We start from the raw sequence: 5,547 nt of genomic DNA, 5'->3' as shown, positions 1-5,547 counted from the left end.
CCAACCGCAGGTCGCACAACCAACGCTTCAAAGGTTGAATAAGTTGGGCTACGAAGTTTTGCCTCATGCACCGTATTCACCTGACCTTTTGCCAACCGACTACCACTTCTTTAAACATCTTGAAACTTTTTGCAGGGAAAACACTTCCACAACCAGTAGGATGCAGAAAATGCTTTCCAAGAGTTCGTCGAATCCCAAAGCACGGATTTTTATGCTACAGGAATAAACAAACTTGTTTCTCGTCAGCAAAAATGTGTTGATTGTAATGGCTCCTATTTTGATTAATAAAGACGTGTCTGAGCCTACTTTAATAATGATTAAAGTTTAATAATGATTTAAACTTCACGATCCAAAACCACAATTACTTTTGCACTAGCCTAATATCTAAAGCAAATATAATAATGCATTATGGAGTTTGTAACAGATGTAGATATAAAATGTATGACAATAGCACATTGGCTGGGAGGTGAGAAATGGAAATGTACTGTTGTAAAGTTCTTATATGTGATGTAATAGAATACCACTTGAAGGCTGACTGTGATGAGTTATATCCCAAAATAACCACTAAAATAACCGAACATTTATATCTAATAAACCAATAAAGGAAATAAAATAAAATAACAGAAAACAATTAATCCAAAAGAAGGCAAAAACAAATTAAAAGATTTTTATATCAGCACAAGGAAGGGCTTAGTGAATTATAATTAAGTTTAAAATTTCTACATAAATTCACTATCTTTTTTGTTTTTAAATAAAAAGTAATTGTTTTTGTTCAGAAACCACGTGCTTAGAAAACGGCCTGAGAAATGGGCAAATGGTTGTGCAAAGAGTGGACTGTTCTGTCATCCTGCAATGCCCCAGTTCTGTGAAACCGTAAATATCTGCATTTCTATGGTCCAAATTTTGGTCTCTAATACAGTATTTGAATATACAGGGCCCAGGCTCTTTGGAAAGAGTAGCTGCTGAGTCCATGTTTGAGGCAGAAAACCTCAAATTGGGCCTAAAACATCTTGCTGTCAGAAAATAAGAGAGTAGGGCCAGCCGAATGGCTCAGTTGGTTAAGAGCTCACTGAAGAGTGCAAGCTCTGAGCAACAGCAGTTTGAGTCCCGGCCCGAGCTAAGCTGCCACCAGGTGGCAGGATGGCTCAGCTAAAAAAAAGAAAAGAAAAGAAAAGAGAGTGCTTTCAAGACTAAGCGGGAATACATCACCACAAAGTACAAAGAGCCAGCTTAAAGGGATAACCACTGGCCAAAGAGTGGCAATCTCACATCAGAAACAAAAATAAAATTGGTCAATGGAGTGAGCTGCATTTTAATAGACTATGAGTCTATGATACTTAAAAGGGACAACTATTTTAGGATGTGAGTGACATGGTGTTGAAAATTTTCACTGAGACTCAGTTGTGGTAGATATGAAATTCCAGAGGCAGATTATCAACTGCAGGATTTACAGAGGTAGTGGTCGTGAGCCGATTCTGTGTCTCCTGAGTCCACTTCCCTATTTCAAGTCCATGAAGACTTGAGAGAAAGGAGAAGGGGGATGGGAGCTGTAAGTGTGCTGAGTTCCTCCCCAGGAGGCAGGGTTGACAGTGGTGCTCTCCACGTGCTCCCTGCATCTGAGGAAGAGCGGACTGTTTTCCTCCTAACTGAGAAGACTAAATCAGTCTGTGGCCTCAGGATGGAGGAGGCTGCTTTTCTGGAGTTTCTCTGGGAAGACAGACACGAGTTTGTCCTGTGGATCACATCACAGGAAGTGCCTCAGAGAGACACAGTGTTGGATCCTCTGAAGGATGCAAGAAAGTGCCTCCAAGAGAAGCAGTCAGCACTTGACCTTGACCAGGCTCAGAAAACGCATCCATCCAGATAGGAATCGTCTCCTTCCCTTACAGCTCCTACCTCCTATTTTTTTGTCCTCACCATGGTCAAAATAGTAGCTAGTACGTGGGGAAGGATGTAAGCAAGGAGATTGGGCAGAAGCCACCCAGAATCTCCTTCCTAGACTGAAGGCTCTCTTCTGTCACCAGCCTGAGCTGGGAAAGGAAGAGAGATCTTAACACTTGGAAGGGAAATGGCTCCACCATAGGCCCTTGGCGACCATGCATATCTCTACATGGGCCGTGTAGACAAAGCTTAATCACAACTGACCTGAACCCTGGCAGAATGTCCTGGGGCCCTCCCAGGACTTGAGAACATAGGGAGATTGTGAAGAGCTGCTCCCCTATCTTCCAGGAAGCTGTGCTAAGGCAGTTGCTCATCCCCTCTTGGGTTTTAATGAGGTCTTCATAACGTGCTAAAGTCTGGCTGCCTGCCGTTTGCAAAAGTTAAAAATTATGAGACAAGATTGGTGGAAACAAAAGCAGGTTTATTCAGAATGCCAGCATTCTGGGAGGATGGCGAACTCCTGTCCAAAGGCCATCTCCCCGTTCCTAGATGGGGCAGAGGTTTCATAGGTACCCAAGAAGAACAAAGGAAAGGGGGAGTCAGTCAGGCAGGTCCGAGGGCTGACATCCTTCCTGGGGTGTGGTCTGTTTTAAGATAATGTTATCTCTGGACTCTGGAGTCCAACTGGACCACTGAGGCCTGGGGCTTTATGTGTATTCCGGTGTCTGGGCACCCGAGGATTAAGAAATTGCTCTTTTCAGGTTAGGATTCTGTTGATTAAATGGATTAACGAGGTATGGGTAGCTTTGAGAAAAGGAATTAAGCAGAATTCTTCAGTTAATCAGTGAGGGGAGAAACAAAGAGAAAATAGCTGAATATCAGGGCAGATTTAACTGCAAGCCAGCTAGGTTTAATTACAGGTGGCTAGATAGTGGGCTACGCAGTGAATCAAACTGCAAACTAGCTAAGCCTAATTATGTTATCAATTTACTGAATTTCACCCTTGCAGTCTAAGGTTTTCTGCCTCACTCGTCTTAGGGTACAACTGCAGGCAATCAAACTGCTGGGCTGTAGCATGGGGTTGGCATCTCAGCAAAAGGGTCCCCCACCCCTCCGTTGCATTGTCATCTTTTGTTTTGGTGTCATCCTGTTGAGCAAGGGACACAGAGAGCTGACACCTTCACTGATCTTGCTTTTGCTCTCTATGTAAATGATAAACTGTGTGAATCTGAAAAGGTCTTGTTTCTTTACCAGCCAAATCTGTTGGCTTTGCTTGATACCCCTCAGTGAGTTTGAGGTTGAGTCATAACTCCGTCTGAATTGGGACTGTGTTTTATGACTTACAGTGAGGAGAGGACCCTTTAGGGGCAAATATTGGGTTGTTGGAAAAGTCATGATGTATTTTTTTCTGTTTGTTTTGCAAAAATGTGTCATGACTTTTCCAACAACCAATAGAAGGAGAACAACACCTGCCTATGTTTTCCTCCTGTGGCAGGGGAAGATTGCGCTCCAAATAAGNAGATGGCACTAGTTCATTTTTGGAAGTACTAGAGTCATTCGCATCTATGTTATTGCTATGTCATTTGACAGCTGACAGTTCTAGCTTCATTCAAAAAAAATTGAGCAATTTGGTTAAGTTTTGGAGATTTTACAACAAGTTGAAGATGGAAGACCAAACTGTGTGTTTTTGCCATATTTTACTGTTTTAGTTCCATAAAAGGAAGAATGCGCGTCAAGCTTGTGAAAAGTTGCATAAAGTTTATGGTGACAATGCTCTACAAGAAAGTCAGTGCCAATGATGGTTCAGGAAATTGCATGCTGGTGATTTTTATCTCAAGGACGCTCCTCGGTCAGGGAGACCCATCGAGACAGCAACTTGTCTGTTCCCCTTCCCCTGATTCCCCAACGCTGTTCCCCTCCCCCAACTCCCCAATAAAATCTTTAAATAAATAAATAAATAAATAAAAGTGCTTAAAAAGGTGGCAGCCAAAGCAGCATGAGTGGATCTGACCAAGTTTTACAGAAAAACTCCAGTGATATTCAATTGAACATTGCATAGGAGCCGAGGAGCACAAGTAGCAGCTACTACAGTAGTGGACGCTATGCATCTGTGGGTGTGAACAGAATGGGGAGGATGTCTAGCGTTTCCAGTGTGAGGGGTAGGTGGGGAATATAATCGATCCTGATCACTGACTCTTGGTGGACATTAAAGAAAAAAACAAAACTTAAGTTTAACGGCTTTGCAATACCAGCTTGTGATTTATGCTTACTCTAAGTTGAAGCCAGGGTTATTTTAAAGACTTAAGATTCAGTATTTTTGAACACAAACATTCATGTAGGGTGTAACAACTAAGTTGAGTAAGCTATAACCCTTAAACAATTTTTAGCTTTTCTCAAGTTAGTTCCATTGTGGGATGTACTTAAATGGTAAGCGTATTTAGGTTAAAGCCATTGAGTTATGTTAAATGTTGCTCTTATACCACACGACACTGCACGCTGGGTGCATATGGTGAAAGGCACGCTTTTTCTGTAAAACTCAATATAGGAGCTGTGTCTACAGTTAAAAATGAAACATTTGACATGCTTGTTAATTCTAGTTTCACTTAATAACTTCCAAGGCACGTAAGTTTCAGCTTTTTTTAAGTTAATAGGGAAAATTTGAGATGCAATACCAATATGTTAGGATTTTGGTCTTGGTGTTTGTATGAAATTCTGAGGCCTTGATTTAAGTCTTTCATTGTATAAGGCAGACACAAAAAGACAAATATTATATGATTCCACTTGTACGAGGCACCTAGAATAGATAAATGCATAGAGACAGAAAGCAGAATACCAGGGGCTGGGGTAGAGGGAATGGGGAGTTTAATGGGTACAAAGCTTATGTTGGAGATGATGTAAAAGTTTTGGGTATAGATAGTGGTGATAGGTACACAACAATGGGGGATATATTTGGTGACACTGAATTGTACACTTACAAATGGTTAAAGTGATAGATATTATGTTATGTATATTTTACTACAATTTTTTAAAGAGGCAAAATAAGTCTTTTTCAGATATACTAAAACTAAAAGAATTCAGCAGCAGCAGCTCCACACTACACAAAATGTTAGAGAACGTTCTTCAAGCAGAAGGAAAATGATACTCAGAAACATGGATCTACACAAAGGAAAGAAGAACATCAAAAGTGGTAATTATGTAAATACAAAGACTTTTTCTTATTTTTTAAAGCTCTTTAAAAGATCATCAACTATTAGGTTGGTGTGAACGTAACTGAGGTTTTTGCATTGTTGGAATTTGCCTTTGATATTGGAATACGTTCTTAAATAAATGTGGTTACGTTATACATCATTTTAATGCGCATTTCTAGCTTTATGTTTTTTTGCTAATGACTTATTACTTGCTGTTTATTTTATATGTATTTAGACTATGGAAATAATGTTAGGCAAAAAGCAAATTCAAGCAATTTTTTTATTCGAGTTCAAAATGGATCTTAAAGCAGAGGAGACAACTTACAACATCAACAACGCATTTGACCCAGGAACTGCTAATGAACATACAGTGCAGTGGTGGTTCACGAAGTTTTGCAAAGGAGACGAGAGCCTTGAAGATGAGGAGCGTAGTGGCCGGCCATCAGAAGTTGACAACGACCAATTGAGAGCCATCATC

Source organism: Hipposideros armiger, unplaced genomic scaffold (genome assembly GCF_001890085.2).
Source record: "Hipposideros armiger isolate ML-2016 unplaced genomic scaffold, ASM189008v1 scaffold_107, whole genome shotgun sequence".
Lineage (NCBI taxonomy): Eukaryota > Metazoa > Chordata > Mammalia > Chiroptera > Hipposideridae > Hipposideros > Hipposideros armiger.
The sequence above is the reverse complement of the archived record's forward strand: the minus strand, read 5'-3'. Positions refer to the sequence as shown.